Here is a 20,493-nt window from a genome sequence, read left to right as displayed (position 1 = left end):
ATGTTACTCGTAGTTGACCGTGAAATAAAACTGAATAATCGGACTTCGTAATTAAATCGTTTCCAAAGACTGCTGCGGTAGGTGCGGACTCATAATCTAAATCTCAATATTACAATAATTTGCCAGCCATGCCAATACGTCGTACAGAGGTGATTGTCTACTAAACATAAAAAAATTACACAGTTAGTTAAATCAGATATATTCAATGAATAAGCCTACAGTTCATAATCCTACTTACTTTTATAAATATAAATTCTTTACAGAATCGAGTGCCTAGTGTGGTTGCAACTCGCAGTATTCTTCTATAACATGAAATATGGCAGTGTGCCAGACAATAAAAAAAAAAATGTGCTTCTCGCACCACTTCAACCAGAGCTCTCTTTCTTAATCAAACATAAGAGTAACGTAATTGTGCTTTTGTTTTATCAGCGACACAGCGCTGCAGTTGTGTGCCATAGGCTTTATTTATTTGTCACTGGTTATTTATTTAGTAAATATTTCGCGTTTCCGAGGAAACTCACGCTCGGCATACAAATGTGCCTTTATACTCGCTCTTTCACAATGACGAATTAACACAGAAATTGCGTCGCTATTAAATACTATGTGTTCTATGACTTCTCCTTCTAATTCTTGTAACGTTTCTATGGAAACGACAGGATTTTCTCTTGGGATACGAGTATCTCCTTTGCCATGGACTATTCCTTCTTTACTGCGTCCCTCGCTCGCACCAAATGACGAATTAACACTGATACTGCGTCGCTATGAAAAACTATGGTTTCTATGACTTCTCCTTCTAAATCGAGTAACGTTTCTATGGACCCGAATGGATTTTCTTTTTGGAGGCGAAATTCTCGTTTCCTGTGCACTATTCCTTCTTTGCTGCATCTCTCGCTCCCTCACATTGACGAATTGACACAGAAATTGGGTCGCTATGGAATACTTTGGGTACTATGACTTCTTCTTCTAAATCGAGTAGCGTTGCTACGGAAACGACAGGATTTTCCTTTGGGAGGCGTGTATTTCCTTTGCGATGCACTTTTCCTTCTTTACTGATTCCCTCGCTCATTTTTTTTGTCGAATTAAAACTGAAATAGCGTCGCTATGATATACTGTGGGTTATATGACTTCTCCTTCTAAATCAAGTAACGTTTATATGGAAACGACAGGATTTTCTTTTGGGAGGCGAGTATCTCCTTTCCGATGCACTATTCCTTCTTATCTCCATCCCTCACTCCCTCTTTTTGTCGAATTAAAACTGAAATAGTGTCGCTATGATATACTGTGGGTTATATGACTTCTCCTTCTGAATCGAGTAACGTTTCTAAGAAAAAGTCAGAATTTTCTTTTTGGAGGCGAGTATTACCTTTCCGATGCACCATACCTTCTTATCTGCATCACTCGCTCCCCCACAGTGACGAATAAACATACATTGCGTCGCTATGAAATTGTATGGGTTCTATGACTTCTCCTTCTAAATCGAGTTACGTTTCTATGGAAACGATAGGATTTTCTTTTGGGAGGCGAATTTTTCCTTTTCGATGCACTATTCCTTATTTACTGCATCTCCCGCTCCCTCACATTGACGAATTAACGCAGAAACTGCGTCGCTATGAAAAACTATGCGTTCTATGACTTCACCTTCTAAATTAAGTAACGTTTCTATGGAAACGACAGGATTTTCTTTTGAGAGGCGAGTTTGTCCTTTCCGATGCACTCTTACTTCTTTACTGCATCCCTCGTTCCGTCACATTGACGAATTAACACAGAAATTACGTCGCTATGAAATACTATGGGTTCTATGACTTCTCCTTCTAAATCGAGTAACGTTTCTATGGAAACGACAGAATTTTCGTTTGGGAAGCGAGTATCTCGTTTCCCATGCACTATTCCTTCATTACTGCGTCCCTAGCTCCCACACATTGACGATTTAACACAGAAATTGCGTCGCTATGAAATACTATGGGTTCTATGACTTCTCGTTCTAAATCGAGTAACGTTTCTATGGAAACGACACGATTTTCTTTTGGGATATGAGTATCTCTTTCCCGATGCACTATTACCTCTTTACTGCATCAGTCGCTCCCTCACATTGACGAATTAACACAGGAATTGGGTTGCTATGAAATACTATGGGTTCTATGACTTCTCCTTCTTAATCGAATAACGTTTCTATGGAACCGACTGAATTTTCTTTTGGGAGGTGAGTATCTCCTTTCCGGTGCACTACTCCTTCTTTAATGCGTCCCTCGCTCCCTCACATTGACGAATTAACACAGAAATTGCGTCACTATGGATTACTATAGGTTCTATGACTACTCCTTCTAAATCGAGTAACGCTTCTATGGAAATAACAGGATTTTCTTTTGAGAGGCGAGTATGTTCTTTCCGATGCACTATTCCTTCTTTCCTTCATCCCTTGCTCCCTCACATTGACGAATTAACACAGAAATTACGTCGCTATGAAATACTATGGGTTCTATGACTTCTCCTTCTAAATCGAGTAACGTTTCTATGGAAACGACACGATTTCTTTTGGGAGGCGAATATCTCCTATGCGATGCACTATTCCTTCTTTACTGCATCCCTCGCTCCCTCACTTTGTCGAATTACATCTGAAATTGCGTCGCTATGATTTACTATGGGTTCTATGACTTCTCCTTCTAAATCGAGTAACGTTTCTATGGAACCGACTGGCTTTTCTTTTGGGAGGCGAGTATCTCCTTTCCGGTGCACTATTCCTTCTTTACTGCATCCCTCGCACCCTCACATTGACAAATTAACACAGAAATTGCGTCGCTATAAAATACTATTCGTTCTACGACTTCTCCTTATAAATTGAATAACGTTTCGATGCAAACGTCAAGATTTTCTTTTGTGAGGCGAGTATCTCCTTCCGAAGCACTATTCTTTCTTTACTGCATCCCTCGTACCCTCACATTGACGAATTAACACTGAGATTGCGTCGCTATGAAATACTATGGGTTATATGACTTCTCCATCTAAATCGAGTAACGTTTCTATGGAAACGACAGAATTTTCGTTTGGGGAGCGCGTATCTCGTTTCCGATGCACTATTCCTTCATTACTGCGTCACTATCTCCCTCACATTGACGATTTAACATAGAAATTGCGTCGCTATGAAATACTATGTGTTCTATGTCTTCTCGTTCTAAATCGAGTAACGTTTCTATGGAAACGACACGATTTTCTTTTGGGATATGAGTATCTCTTTTCCGATGCACTAATCTCTCTTTACTGCATCAGTCGCTCCCTCACATTGACGAATTAACACAGGAATTGGATTGCTATGAAGTACTATGGGATCTATGACTTCTCCTGCTTAATCGAATAACGTTTCTATGGAACCGACTGGATTTTCTTTTCGGATGTGAGTATCTCCTTTCCGGTGCACTACTCCTTCTTTAATGCATCCCTCGCTCCCTCACATTGACGAATTAACACAGAAATTGCGTCGCTTTGGATTACTATAGGTTCTATGACTACTCCTTCTAAATCGAGTAACGCTTCTATGGAAATAACAGGATTTTCTTTTGAGAGGCGAGTATGTCCTTTCCGATGCACTATTCCTTCTTTACTTCATCCCTCGCTCCCTCACATTGACGAATTAACACAGAAACTGCGTCGCTATGAAAAACTATGCATTCTATGACTTCACCTTCTAAATTAAGTAACGTTTCTATGGAAACGACCGGATTTTCTTTTGAGAGGCGAGTTTCTCCTTTCCGATGCACTCTTACTTCTTTACTGCATCCCTCGTTCCCTCACATTGACGAATTAACACAGAAATTACGTCGCTATGAGATACTATGGGTTCTATGACTTCTCCTTCTAGATCGAGTAACGTTTCTATGGAAACGACACGATTTTCTTTTGGGAGTCGAATATTTCCTTTGCGATGCACTATTCCTTCTTTACTGCATCCCTCGCTCCCTCACTTTGTCGAATTAAATCTGAAATTGCGTCGCTATGATATACTATGGGTTCTATGACTTCTCTTTCGAAATCGAGTAACGTTTCTAAGGAACCGACTGGTTTTTATTTTGGCAGGCGAGTATCTCCTTTCCGGTGCACTATTCCTTCTTTACAGCATTTCTCGCTTCCTCACATTGACAAATTAACACAGAAATTGAGTCGCTATGAAATACTATTCGTTCTATGACTCCTCCTTCTAAATTGAAGATTTTCTTTTGTGAGGCGAGAATCTCCTTTCCGGTGCACTATTCCTTCTTTACTGCATTTCTCGCTTCCTCACATTGACAAATTAACACAGAAATTGAGTCGCTATGAAATACTATTCGTTCTATGACTTCTCCTTCTAAATGGAGTAACGTTTCGATTTCAACGTCAAGATTTTCTCTTGTGAGGCGAGTATTTCCTTTCCGATGCACTATTCCATCTTTACTGCATCCCTGACTCCCTCACATTGACGAATTAACACAGAAATTGCGTCGCTTCGAGATACATTGTGTTCTATGAAATCTCCTTCTAAATCGAGTAACGTTTCTATGGAACCGACAGGATTTTCTTTTGGGATACGAGTATCTCCTTTGCGATGCACTATTCTTTCTTTACTGCTTCCCTCGCTCCCTCACTTTGTCGAATTAAAACTGAAATTGCGTCGCTATGAAATAATATGGGTTATACAACTTCGCCGTTTAATCGAGTAACGTTTCTATGGAAACGTCAGGATTTTCTTTTGGGAGGCGAGTATCTCCTTTCCGATGCACTATCCCTTCTTTACTGCATACCTCGCTCCCTCACATTGACGAATTAACACTGAAATTGATTCGCTATTGAATACTATGTGTTCTTTGGCCTCTTCTTCTAAATCGAGTAACGATTTTATGCAAACGACAGGATTTTCTTTTGGGAGGCGAGTATCTCCCTTCCGATGCACTATTCCTTCTTTACTGCATCCCTCCCTCCCTCACATTGAGGAATTAACACTAAAATTGCGTCGCTATGAAATACTATGGGTTCTATGACTTCTCCTTCTAAATCGAGTAACTTTTCTATGGATTCAACCGGATTTTCTTTTGGGAGGCGAGTCTCTCCTTTGCGATGCATTTTTCCCTACTTTACTGCATCCCTCACTCCCTCACTTTGTCGAATTTAAACTGAAATTGCGTCGCTATGATATATTATGTGTTCTATGACTTCTCCTTCTGAATAGAGTAACATTTCTATGGAAACGACAGGATTTTCTTTTGGGAGGCGAGATCTACTTTCCGATGCACTATTCCTTCTTTACTGCATCCCACGCTCCCTCACATTGACGAATTAATTCAGAAATTGCGTCGCTATGAAATACTATGGGTTCTATGATTTCTCCTTCTAAATCGGATTACGTTTCTACGGAAACGATAGGATTTTCTTTCGCGGGGCGAGTATCTCCTTTGCGATGCACTATTCCTTCTTTACTGCATCCCTCGCTCCCTCACATTGACGAATTAACACAGAAATTGCGTCGCTATGAAATACTATGGGTTATACAACTTCGCCGTTTAATCGAGTAACGTTTCTATGGAAACGTCAGGATTTTCTTTTGGGAGGCGAGTATCTCCTTTCCGATGCACTATTCCTTCTTTACTTCATCCCTGGTTCCCTCACATTGACCAATTAACACAGAAATTGCGTCGCTTCGAAATACTATGGGTTCTATGAATTCTCCTTCTAAATCGAGTAACGTTTCTACGGAACCGAATGGATTTTCTTTTGGGAGGCGAGTATCTCCTTTCTGAAGCAATATTCCTCCTTTACTGCATCCTTCGCCCCCCCACATTGACGAATTGACACTGAAATTGAGTGGTTATGATATACTGTATGTTTTATGGCCTCTCCATCTAAATCGAGTAACGTTTCTACGGAACCGAATGGATCTTCTTCTGGCAGGCGAGTATCTCCTTTCCGATGCACTATCCCTTCTTTACTGCATACCTCGCTCCCTCACATTGACGAATTAACACTGAAATTGAGTCGCTATGGAATACTATGTGTTCTTTGGCTTCTTCTTCTAAATCGAGTAACGATTTTATGCAAACGACAGGATTTTCTTTTGGGAGGCGAGTATCTCCCTTCCGATGCACTATTCCTTCTTTACTGCATCCCTCCCTCCCTCACATTGAGGAATTAACACTAAAATTGCGTCGCTATGAAATACTATGGGTTCTATGACTTCTCCTTCTAAATCGAGTAACTTTTCTATGGATTCAACAGGATTTTCTTTTGGGAGGCGAGTATCTCCTTTGCGATGCACTATTCCTTCTTTACTGCATCCCTCGCTCCCTCACTTTGTCGAATTAAAACTGAAATTGCGTCGTTATGAAATACAATGGGTTGTATGAATTCTCCTTCTAAATCGAGTAACGTTTCTATGGAAACGAGAGGATTCTCCTTTATGAGGCGAGTATCTCCTTTCCGATGCACTATTCCTTCTTTACTGCATCCCTCGTTCCCTAACATTGTCGAATTAACACAGAAATTGCGTCGCTATAAAATACTATGTGTTCTATGAATTCTCCTTCTAATTCAAGTAACGTTTCTATGGAAACGACAGAATTTTCCTTTGAGAGGCGTGTATCTCCTTTCCGATGCACTCTTCCCTCTTTAATGCATTCCTAGCTCCCTCAGATTGACGAATTAACACATAAATTACGTCGCTATGAAATACTATGGGTTCTCTGACTCTCCTTCTAAATCGAGTAACGCTTCTGTGGAAACGGCCGGATTCTCTTTTGGGAGGCGAGTATCTCCTCTGCGATGCATTTTTCCCTACTTTACTGCATCCCTCACTTCCTCACTTTGTCGAATTTAAACTGAAATTGCGTCGCTATGAAATACTATGTGTTCTATGACTTCTCCTTCTAAATCGAGTAACGTTTCTATGGAAACGACAGGATTTTCTTTTGGGAGGCGACATCTACTTTACGATGCACTATTCCTTCTTTACTGCATCCCACGCTCCCTCACACTGACGAATTAATTCAGAAATTGCGTCGCTATGAAATACTATTGTAGTGTAACGACGCAAGTTTTTCGTTTGATATATATGTATGACCATGTGCAGACTTCGTCACCTACGTCAGTTACAACCCACTTCAAAAATGATTTGTATGCCTTTTAAATTGTCATAGAGTGGTTCTTGAACGAAACTGTAAAACATCAGTTGCGTCGTATGCAAAGAATTACATCACTTGGGCCAATTGGTTTTTGTAACTTTTTCGATTTAAATTTCGTTTGTTTCTCCTCAGAAATTATATTGACACACGTTATCTTGATCTAATCGATATCAGGATCACACATTAAATAAACTTTTGAGATTCAAAGTTTCGGTGAAAGCCGTAAGAATCACTAATCTTGTCAAATATATTATTAATTCGTTCACATAATTCTTCATAAATAAATCTTCAAGACACGTGGTTCAACTTTAATAGCATACACTATTTTATTAGCTTCCTACACATACAGATGTGAACTTGAGCGTTGAGAGTTAGTGACTGACTTTTCAATAAGATTAAGCTCTATGTGACGTCATTGTTGTACAAAAAGAGTATAATAATTCATTTTTAATTTTTAGAAGCACGACGCAACAACTCGGTTCCAGGATCTTCTGTTGCTCCTTGGCTGTCGACCCGCGACGTATAGCGGCCAGGAATTTCCTCTCTGGTCGCGGCAACGAAGATACTGTCCCCGTTCGTTGCGCCGTCCTCTCCGTACATGAAACACATAAAAAAATACAAACTTTTAGATAATTCACATCTATTACAAATAATAAGAAAAACACATAAACAAAACTAAATTAAACTTATAGTCACCTGCAAACTGGGCAGACTTTGGTGGATGGGTGACGCTTAATTTCGTCCCACTACATACCCCACCCACAAGCTCAGTTTGTCAGGTTTTAACGGAAAATAAAACTTTTCAATATACAATATTTAACTGTTAATACATTTTCCTCACATTTTACGTAACCTAGAGTCCTTGCTCTTAGATAGATTTAGTCCTTTTAATACGATATTGTTGTGACTATTTGTCATTTACTCTTAATTGTGCTATTATGGTAATTCGTAACGGAATATAGGGAGATTGCTCCTCTTCATTTAATAGTTGCTAATAAATACTAATTTAGTACGTTCTTTAACGTTGTTACATTAGGACAGAGCGTTCAAAATGTGATAGATTAGTTTCAGTTTCATTTATTTACTAGAGTTATTCTTTCCAAGAGTGTATATTACTAATAAGTTTCTCACGATAACTAATAGTACTATTTACTTTACGTCATTATCTTCCCTAATGCCTTATTTATGCCTGAGGTCAAGAAGAAATCAAGCAAAACTTTCTTTAGAATCTCGGCACGGCTTTCTTTACCTTCGGACACCTTGTTGGGTAATGGCCATTTATTTAGGAGAAACAAGCGAGAGAGCCCCGTTTGGTGTGTTCTATATTAACACTATTACAAACCTCTATTAAAGGCACTCTGCTATGTTCTCGTGAGCCATGTAGCTCTGGACGCCCATGGTCCCTAAAACTATTAACCATCCCCTTTGGTTCCTACTATCCGAGTAAAATTTAAAATACGCAAAATTCCATTTGAACTAAGAGCAAAATTTCTTCCATATAAATCCCCCTTTTGGTTATCTTTCTCTTTTTGAAGTACCAGTAGATTATTGTAGAACACTTGTTTAAGCTTTCTGTTTCATTCTTTAAAATAATACGTAACTATCACGAAAAACTTCACATGATTAAACTATGAACGCTCTTCCGTGTGTAACATATACTAATTATTAACTTATTTAGGAATGAAGGGTTTCGTTTGATCAACACTATATAATCCTTTAATTACACCTGATGAAGGTTCCATAAGAAGTAATGCTTTGGGATTTACAATCTTATGTACAACATATGGACCTTCAAAGATAAAGAAGAATTTTCTACATTCCTTACCGATCTTAGAACTTTTAGGATGAGATCGTACTAACACAAACACTACCTGAAATGAGGGTTCTATAGCCTGTTGATTGTAACTTTTAACTCTCCGTTCGGCATTTTTTACAATCTGTTCGCAAACTTTTTCGTCTGGAATGCATTGTTGGATCTCATTTACTGGTGGCCAAGGCAGAGCAGCTAGTAAAGGCTCACCTATAATTCGTTTGCCTAAAATTTCTATAGATGATAATCCCGTCGTTAGGTGAGGCAATTCATTCAATATCTTTTCGAATTCAGGCATTAGTTTGGTTCACCGAGTATGTTTATGTGCACAATAAGTTCTACATAATCGTCCTAATTCTTTCATGACTCTTTCTACTAAATTCCTTTGAGGGTGATATTTCGAAATTAAGATATGTTTGATTCCATATTGTTTTATCATATCTTGAAATCTTTGACTAATAAAGGCACTACCGTTGTCAGACATAAGTCGTTTAGGAATGCCCCAGTTAAGAAAGTAATTTCGGGTGAGGCAGCGTATAACGCTTGCTGTATTCGCTCGTTTCAAAGTGTATAGCTTCACATGTTCGGACCAACATTCCATTACAACAAACACATAAGTTAATCCTCCTGAACTGCGAGGCAGAGGGCCGAAAAAATCTAATGACAGTAGATCCCACAAACCTCGAGGAATTACTGCATATAATTTATAACGCTTAGATTTGTTGTTAACTTTAACCTTTTGACAGGTTTCACAAGCCCTAATAATACTTCTCACAATACGGGACATATTTTTGAAATAATAATACTTCATTAGATGTTTAATACATTTATGAATTCCAAAATGCCCGTAACCTTCATGAATATAAGTAATTAACTCGTCCACAACAGTTTTCGGAATGCAGATTTTCCATTTCTGGTGTTCCCTCTGTGCTTTCCAATACAGCAAGTCGTTAAAATATAACCACACACCCCGGGTGTTAACTGTTTCGTCCCCATTATTAAGGTTTTGTATAAGGTCCCTATATTGATCGTCATTTCTTTGATTGCATCTAACAGCAGTTACTATCCGTTTAACCTTACGTTCGTTCTCCTTAGTTAAAAGGAAATAAACATGATAATTTGTTCCTGGTTCTTCTGCAATATTAATATTCTCCATTCCTACGGGAAGCCTCGACAAAGCATCTGAAACTACATTCTGAGATCCTTTTATATACCTAATTTCGTACTGAAATTCTTGCAAGCATAATACCCAACGTAATAGCCTACGGTGAAGTAACCGGCAATTGTTCAAAAAGATTAAAGCCTGATGATCAGTATATACATTTGTTTTTCTTCCCATTAATAATCCTCTAAATCGTTGAAAACTCCATACCACTGCGAGTGCTTCCTTCTCGGATACAAAATAATTTCTTTCATGTTTATTTAAAGTTCGACTAGCGAACCCAATAGGCCGATATAATCCCTCTTCATTGGTCAGATCACCTTGGAATATTACACAAGACACACCATAATCAGAGGCATCCGTACACATACAAAAGTCCTGATTGAAATCTGGGTGGTATAACATTTTGGCTTCGGTTAACGCTCCTTTTATCTTATTAAAAACTTCCTCTTCCTCTTGTCCCCAGAGCCATACTGACTTCTCTTTCAATAAATCTAGTAATTTAGGATTAACAATACCCTGCCCTGGATGAAATCTTCTCAGAAATCCTACCATTCCTAAGAATGATTTCAATTGTTTCCGATTTCTAGGACTCGAGCATCGAGCAATAGCTTCAATACGTGCTGGGTCTGGCCAAATACCTTTACTGTCCACTATATGCCCCAAAAATCTCACTTCCTCCTTTCCGAAGTAAGATTTAGATAATTTTAAAGTAACTCCTCTGTCAATTAAACGGTTAAACAATTCCCGTAATATCGTTACGTGTTCTTCCCACGTTTTAGTAGCTACCAAAATATCATCTACATATAAAACAATCTTTTGTAACAATTGCTGACCCAAAGCAGAATCTAATGCCCTAATGAAAGTTGAAACTGATATATTAAGTCCAAAAGGTAAATCTTGGAACTGATATGATCTGCCTTCAAAAAGAAAAGCCGTATATTGCCGTGAATCCGGGTGTAATGTTACTTGATGGTAGCCGGCGGTTAGATACATTGTACTCATATAACGAGAACCAGCAATCTTAAGAAGTACGTCCTCCATAGGAATAGGTCTGTCTCTTTCCATCTCTATAATTTTATTTAATTCCCGGGCATCCAGAACTAGTCGTACCCCACCAGTGGCTTTCTTAACTACCCACAACGGACTGTTAAAAGCGCTACATGATCGTTCGATAATGTTTTGTTCTAGCATCTTACTTATTTCTCTACTAGCCGGTTATTTGAATTGTCCTGGAATAGGATAAGGTTTCTTAAAGAATGGTTTTTTATCTTTAATGTTAAGTTTACAAACGTAATCTTTAATTCTCCCCGGTACATCTGAGAAGACGGCTCTAAATTCTAACATCAAAGATTCCAACTCTTCCTTTTCTTGTTCGGATAGACAATTCGTAGAATAACATTTTTCTTTCACTTCAGTTTCGATACTATTACTAGCCTGACATTGGTATACTGCATACTCAAGATCACTAAAATCTGTTAATAGGTTCATGGTCGGTGCGTACTTAATCTGTAAGGATTCGTAGCAATTTTCAGGTACTTGATTATTAGAAAACCTCACTTTAAAAGCACATGCCTCCTTATGGATAGTTAAGGAAAAGTCTTTCAAATCTAATATAGCTTTATATTTACACAGCCAATCTATACCTAAAATTATGGCCACATTTAAGTTGGCTACGACGAGTACAGAGTGAGCAATTAATTGTTTAGCAATTTCAAAAGTTACATAAACTTCCTCAGTAATATTTTGACTTCTTTTACCAGTAACTCCTATAATTTTCACCCCAGTTACAGGTAAAGTTGGGAAATTCCAATATTTTCTTTTAAGCTGAAATAATTCTTTGGATAAAATACTTACTTCGCTACCCAAATCAATTATAATATTTACTTCGGTATCTTTAACATAACCTTTAATAACGGGTTTATAAGTTATATTCTCCCTTATCTGATTGTCTTCCTGAAGTAAATCTTGTTGCCAGTCACCGTCCTTTTGGCAGCTTAATGATAAATTGCAATTGGGTCTTGTATAATCTTGACTAACAGTTCCCTTTAGTTGACCCGTACTAAAGGACTTTACTAGTTTTCCGAACTTTCTATGATGACGCCACCTACCACTTGACCTTCATTAATTACTTGAGGATGATTTATCTCATGATCTTTATTGTGTAATTTCCGCACTTTAGAGTTATTACCATGATTTTGTTGGCTCTCTTTATCTTTAGATTGACGCTTTATATAACAAAACCGGCTATGATTGTTGTTATTAGCTTTTCGTGGTTCTGAATTATTATTATTATTTCGAGGATTGTCATTTATACCAAATCTAAACTGCTCGTCTTCTCTTTCTCTATTAAGTATATCTAACTGCTCTAAATATCCTAACAATTCGCACGGCTGTGACCATTCTCTTTCTATCATTCTTTCCTTTACATAATACGATAACCTACTAATTAGGACTCGTATTAAATGACTTTCAATAATTGGTTCTTCAATTAATTTAGCACGGTTTAAATGCCATTCAAAATAATTCCTATAACCTCCCCACCGTTTAGAATATGGAGGAGGGTCTAACAACTCTAAAGTTAAGTGTTGTTGTTTTCCTCTTGACCAATAATTTTCTTTAAACTGCTTAACAAAATCATCCCAGTCCCTAAATTCAGTTCTATGCAGTACTGCCCATTCCGCAGCTTCTGCTTCTAAATGTCCTATTACAAACTGAATGCGGTTTTCATTACTCCATTTAGGAGATAATGATGTTTCAAAAGCTTTTATAAAGATTATAGGGTGAAGTTCGCCTCCTGGTTTGAATACAGGAAATCGACTTGCTACATTTGAATTTGTCGTTATGTCATCCAGACATTCTGCGAGAGAAATAGTCGGATTTTGTTTAGATTTCAGAGACGGAGTTGCATCGGATTGGCTTGCTGTGATTGCTTTATTCATATTGTTGTCGTCCGAGCTAGCAAATTCGATGCGACTGTTGTCTCTGATTATGTTATTACCTCTGCTACTTGAAACGTTTTCATTATTATCTAATTCCGATAAACGTCTAGTAATTTCCTGTATCCGCATTTCTGTATTGGATACGCGATTAGCTAATATCGATTCTTCACTGTGTTCACGATGTGAACGCTCTGTACCTTCGTCAATGTTATTATCTTTGGCAGTCTCAAGGTTACTGCATATTTCAGTAATTAAAAATTTCATGTTTTCGATTTCGGTATGGTCCTTTTCTACTTGTTGAGTTAATGTCTCTAATTCTACATTATCTATTGAAGAAATGTCTACAGGTTTGGTAGAGACCTCTTTAATAGATTCCAATAATTCTCTACGAACAGTTTCCGTTTGCATAGAAAATTCATCTCGTAACATATCGTTATTTTTCTGTATTTCATTTACAACTAAGATATTGACACTATCTAGTCTCTCGGTTAAGTCAGTAATATCGTTTCGCATGCGAGCTTTTTCCTCGCGCGATTCCTGGATATGTTCTTCTAACCTTTTACAATTATCAGCAATCTTATTACTATGTCCTACTAATTTTTCCTGCATTTCAACTTTAGAAGACTCTATTTCATCACTTAATTCTCGACTGGTTTCATTAAGATATTCCTGTTATCTGTCTGTAGATTTTGTTAGCTCCCCTTTAAGTCTAGCAGTAGATTCCTCGTTAGACTGTTTTAACTCCTGTTTTAGTTCCTCTTTCAATCTAGCAGTAGATTCCTCGTTAGACTGTTTTAATTCCTGTTTTAGTTCCTCTTTCAATCTAGCAGCAGATTCTGTTTTAATTCAGCTAGAAAATCCCCGTTAGATTGTTTTAATTTAGCGATCGCTCTAAAAAGGGATCTCATGCTGCTATCGGACATAGATTGCTCTTCGTCTGACATTTCACTTCCCGACATTATTGTAAGAAATTAACTATTTACACACGCAGACTTGTAATCAACAGTCCTATAAAAACACACTCCCTATATACAACACTCCACTTCCAACTTGAAACAAACTCACCGGACACTAATATTGTAATTTGTAGTTCTCCATGATCAGTGTGCTGCTATGGGCTGAAGACGTAACAGCCGTCGATGCAGCCGCTGAGATGCCGCGACACCGCTTCCGCAACCGGCAGGACGCTGAGTCGAACACCGGAAACGTCACTGGCTGCTACCACGCCCGGCACCGCCGTAGACAGGCGAAGCCCTCAGCAACACCTCTAATACCAGCCGGAGGAACACCCCGCAGCTGACGTACTGAGCCTATTAGTTTAGGGAGAAAAAAGGTTGTCGGGTTTTGCAGCGTTCAGCTGCTGCCCAACAGATGCGCCTTCTCGTGGAACAACTGCGTGACCGTACTGCTTGGCTGCGCTCCGTCAGATGCCCACACCCGCGAAGTCGCCGCTGGCTGGTGAAGGCTCCACGAAAACTCGCGTTGACTTCCGAAGGACTCTTAATGTTTTGTTTCGTACCTGTGTGCCTTAGTTGCACACATAGTCCTGTTTCTAAGGTCGCCACGGTGTAGTGTAACGACGCAAGTTTTTCGTTTGATATATATGTATGACCATGTGCAGACTTCGTCACCTACGTCAGTTACAACCCACTTCAAAAATGATTTATATGCCTTTTAAATTGTCATAGAGTGGTTCTTGAAAGAAACTGTAAAACATCAGTTGAGTCGTATGCAAAGAATTACATCACTTGGGCCAATTGGTTTTTGTAACTTTTTCGATTTAAATTTCGTTTGTTTCTCCTCAGAAATTATATTGACACACGTTATCTTGATCTAATCGATATCAGAATTACACATTAAATAAACTTTTGAGATTCAAGGTTTCGGTGAACGCCGTAAGAATCACTAATCTTGTCAAATATATTATTAATCCGTTCACATAATACTTCATAAATAAATCTTCAAGACACGTGTTTCAACATTAATAGCATACACTATTTTATTAGCTTCCTACACATACAGATGTGAACTTGAGCGTTGAGAGTTAGTGACTGACTTTTCAATAAGATTAAGCTCTATGTGACGTCATTGTTGTACAAGAAGAGTATAGAAATTCGTTTTTAATTTTTAGAAGCACGACGCAACAACTCGGTTCCAGCATCTTCTGTTGCTCCTTGGCTGTCGACCCGCGACGTATAGCGGCCAGGAATTTCCTCTCTGGTCGCACCAACGAAGATACTGTCCCCGTTCGTTGCGCCGCCCTCTCCGTACATGAAACACATAAAAAAATATAAACTTTCAGATAATTCACATCTATTACAAATAATAAGAAAAACACATAAACAAAACTAAATTAAACTTATAGTCACCTCCAAACTGGGCTGACTTTGGTGGATGGGTGACGCTTAATTTCGTCCCACTACACTATGGATTCTATGATTTCTCCTTCTAAATCGGATTACGTTTCTATAGAAACGATAGGATTTTCTTTCGCGAGGCGAGTATCTCCTTTCCGATGCACTATTCCTCCTTTACTGCATCCCTCGCTCCATCACATTGACGAATTAACACAGAAATGTCGTCGCTATGAAATACTATTCGTTCTATGACTTCTCCCTCTAAATGAAGTAACGTTTCGATGGAAACGCCAGGATTTTCTTTTGAGAAGCGAGTATCTCCTTTCCGATGCACTATTCCTTCTGTGCTTCATCCCTCGCTCCATCACATTGACGAATTAACACAGAAATTGCGTCCCTTTGAAATGGTATGGGTTCTATGACTTCACCTTCTAAATCGAGTAACGTTTCTATGGAACCGACAGGATTTTCTTTTGAGAGGCGAGTATCTCCTTTCCGATGCACTATTCCTTCTTTACTGCATCCCTCGCTCCCTCACATTGACGAATTATCACAGAAATTGCGTCGCTATTAAATACTATGGGTTCTATGACTTCTCCTTCTAAATCGAATAACGTTTCTATGGAAACAACAGGATTTTCCTTTAGGAGGCGAGTCTCTCCTTTCCGATGCACTATTACTTTTGTACTGCATCCCTCGCTCCCACATATTAACGAATTAACACAGAAATTGCGTCGCTATGAAATGGTATGGGTTCTATGACTTCACCTTCTAAATCAAGTAACGTTTCTATGGAGACGACAGGATTGTCTTATGGGAGGCGAGTATCTCCTTTCCGATGCACTAGTCGTTCTTTACTGCATCCCTCGCACCGTCATATTGGCGAATTAACACAGAATTGCCTCGCTATGAAATACTGTGGGTCTATGACTTCTCCAATTAAATTGAGTAACGTTTCTGTGGAAACAACCGGATTTTCCTTTAGGAGTCGAGTATCTCCTTTCCGATGCACTATTCCTTCTGTATTGCATCCCTCGCTCCCACATATTGACGAATTAACACAGAAATTGCTTCGCTATGAAATCCTATGGGGTCTATAACTTCTCCTTCTCTATCGAGTATCACAGAAACGACAGGATTTTCTTTTGGGAGACGAGTATCTCCTTTCCGATGCACTATTCCTTCTTTATAGCGTCCCTCGCTCCCTCACATTGACGAATTAACACAGGATTTGCGTCACTATGAAATACTAGGGGTTCTATGACTTCTCCTCCTAAATCGAGTAACGTTTCTATGGAATCGACTGGATTTTCTTTTGGGAGGTGAGTATCTCCTTTCCGGTGCACTATTCCTTCTATACTGCATCCCACGCTCCCTCACATTGAAGAATTAACACAGAAATTGTGTCTTTTATGAAATGCTATGGGTTCTATGACTTCTCCTTGTAAATCAAGTAACGTATGTATGGAACCGACAGGATTTTCTTTTGGGAGGCGAGTATCTCCTTTCCGATGAACTATTCCTCTTTTTCTGCATCACTCGCTCCCTCACATTGTCGAATTGACACTGAGATTGCGTCGCTATGAAATGGTATGGGTTCTTTGACTTCTCCTTCTAAATCGAGTAACGTTTCTATGGAACCGACAGGATTTCCTTTTGAGAGGCGAGTATCTCCTTTCCGATGCACTATTACTTCTTTACTGCATCCCTCGCTCCCTCACATTGACGAATTGACACGGAAATTTAGTCGCTATGAAATACTATAGGTTCTATGACTTCTCCTTCCATATCGAGTAACGTTTCTATGGAAGCTACTGGATTTGCTTTTGAGAGGCGAGTATATACTTTCCGACGCACTATTCCCTTCTTTACTCCATCCCTCGCTCCCTCACATTGACGAAGTAACACAGAAACTGCTTCGCTATGAAATACTGTGGGTTCTATGAATTCTCCTTCTAAATCAAGTAACGTTTCAATGGAAACGACAGAATTTTCTTTGGAGCGGCGGGTATCTCCTTTTCCGATGCACTATTCATTCTTTACTGCATCCCTCGCTCCCTCATATTGACGAATTAACACTGACATTGAGCCGCTATGTAATACTATGGTTTACATGACTTCTCCGTCTAAATCGACTAATTTTTTATGGTAACGACAGGATTTTCTTTTAAGGAGGCGTGTATCTCCTTTCCGAAGCACAATTCCTTCTTTACTACATCCCTCGCTCCCTCACATTGACGAATTAACACAAAAAATTGCGTCGCTATGAAATACTATGTGTTCTATGAATTCTCCTTCTAAATCGAGTAACGTTTCTATGGAAACGACACGATTTTCTTTTGAGAGGCGAGTATCTCCTTTCCGATGCACTCTTCCTTCTTTAATGCATCCCTAGCTCCCTCTCATTGATGAATTAACACAGAAATTACATCGCTATGAAATACTATGGGTTCTACGATTTCTCCTTCTAAATCAAGTAACGTTTCTATGGAAACGAACGGATTTTCTTTTGGTTGGCGAGTATGTCTATTGCGAAGCTTTTTTTTCCCTACTTTACTGCATCCCTTACTCCCTCACTTTGTCGAATTTTAACTGAAATTGCGTCGCTATGAAATACTATGTGTTCTATGACTTCTAAGTCTAAATCGAGTCACGTTTCTATGGAACCGACAGGATTTTCTTTTGAGAGGCGAGTATCTCCTTTCCGATGCACTATTCCTTCTTTACTGCATCCCTCGCTCCCTCACACTGACGAATTAAGACAGAAATTGCGTCGCTATGTGATACTATGGGTCCTATGTCTTCTCATTCCAAATCGAGTAACGTTTCTATAGAAACGACAGGACTGTCTTATGGGAGGCGAGTATCTCCTTTCCGATGCACTAGTCTTTCTTTACTGCATCCCTCGCTCCGTCACAATGGCGAATTAACACAGAATTGCTTCGCTATGAAATACTATGGTTTCTATGACTTCTCCTTTTCAATCGAGTAACGTTTCTTTGGAAACGAAAGGATTTTCCTGTAGTAGGCGAGTATCTCCTTTCCGATGCACTATTACTTCTGTACTGTATACCTGGCTCCCTCATATTGACGAATTAACACAGAGATTGCTTCGCTATGAATTACTTTGGGGTCTATAACTTCTCCTTCTCTATCGAGTATCACAGAAACGACAGGATTTTCTTTTGGGATGCGAGTTTCTCCTTTCCGATGCACTATTCCTTCTTTACTGCGTCCCTCGCTCCCTCACATTGACGAATTAACACAGGAATTGCGTGACTATGAAATACTAGGTGTTGTGTGACTTCTCCTTCTAAATCGAGTAACGTTTCTATGGAACCGACTGGATTTTCTTTTAGGAGGTGAGTACCTCCTTTCCGATGCACTATTCCTTCTTTACTGCATCCCTCGCTTACTCAGTTTGATGAATTAACACAGAAATTGCGTAGCTATGGTATACTACGTGGTCCACGCATTCTCCTTCCCAGTCGAGTAACGTTTCTATGGAAATGAAAGGACTTTCTTTTGGGAGTCGAGTATATCTTTACCGATGTACTATTCCTTCTTTGCAGGATCCCTCGCTCCCTCACTATGTCGAATTAACACTGAAATTGAATCGCTATGAAATACTATGGGTTCTATGACTTCTCCCTCTAAATCGAGTTACATTTCTATGGAAACAACAGGATTTTCCTTTGGGAGGCGAGTATCTCCTTTTCGATGCACTATTCCTTCTTTACTGCATCCCTGGCTCCCTCACATTAACGAATTTACACAGAAATTGCGTCGCTATTAAATACTATGGGTTGTATAAATTGTCCTTCTAAATCGAGTAACGTTTCTATGGAAATGACAGGAAATTCTTTTGAGAGGCGAGTACCTCCTTTCCGATGCACTAATCCGTCTTTACTGCATCCCTCGCTCAGTCACATTGACGAATTAACACAGAAATTGCGTCGCTATGAAATACTATGGGTTCTATGTCTTCTCCTTCCGAATCAAGAAATGTTTGTTTGGAAACGACAGAATTTTCTCTTGGAGGCGGGTAGTAACTTCCCGATGCACTATTCCTTCTTTACTGCATCTCTTGCTCACTCAGTTTGATGAATTAACACAGAAAGTTGCGTCGCTATGGAATACTATGGGTTCCACGCATTCTCCTTCCCAGTCGAGTAACGTTTCTATGGAAACTACAGGATTTTCTTTTGGGAGACGAGTATCTCCTTTCCGATGCTCTTTTTCTTCTTCACTGCATCCCTCGCTTACTCAGTTTGACGAATTAACACAGACATTGCGTCGCTATGGAATACTATGGGTTCCACGCATTGTCCTTCCCAGTCGAATAACGTTTCTACGGAAATGAAAGGATTTTCTTTTGGGAGTCGAGTATATCTTTTCCGATGTACTATTCCTTCTTTACTGGATCCCTCGCTCCCTCATTTTGACGAATTATCACTGATATTCAATCGCTATGAATTACTATGGGTTCTACGACTTCTCTTTCTAAATCGAGTAACGTGTCTATGGAAACGATTGGATTTTCTTGTGAGATACGAGTATCTCCTTTCCGGTGCACTATTCCTTCTTTACTGCATCTCTCGCTCCCTCACATTAACGAATTAACACAGACATTGCGTCGCTATGAAATACTAAGTGTTCTCTGACTTCTCCTTCTAAATCGAGTAACGTCTCTATGGAAACGACAGGATTTTCTTTTGGGAGGCGAATATAATGTTTCCGATGCACTATTCCTTCTTTACCGCATCCCTCGCTCCCTTACATTGACGAATTAACACAGAAATTGCGCCGCCATGATATACTATGGGTTCTATGACTTATCCATCTAAATCGAGTTATGTTTCTATGGAAACGATAGGAGTTTCTTTTGGAGGCGAGTATCAACTTCGCGATGCACTATTCCTTCTTTACTGCATCCCTCGCTCCCTCACTTTGTCGAATTAACACTGAAATTGGGTCGCTATGACGTACTATGGGTTCCATGACTCTTCCTCCTAAATCGAGTTTCGTATCTATATAAACGACAGGATTTTCTTTTGGGATACGAGTATCTCCTTTCCGATGC

This window comes from Schistocerca serialis, chromosome 4, assembly GCF_023864345.2.
Source record: "Schistocerca serialis cubense isolate TAMUIC-IGC-003099 chromosome 4, iqSchSeri2.2, whole genome shotgun sequence".
In the NCBI taxonomy this organism is placed as follows: domain Eukaryota; kingdom Metazoa; phylum Arthropoda; class Insecta; order Orthoptera; family Acrididae; genus Schistocerca; species Schistocerca serialis.
Note: the sequence above shows the minus strand (reverse complement) of the source record.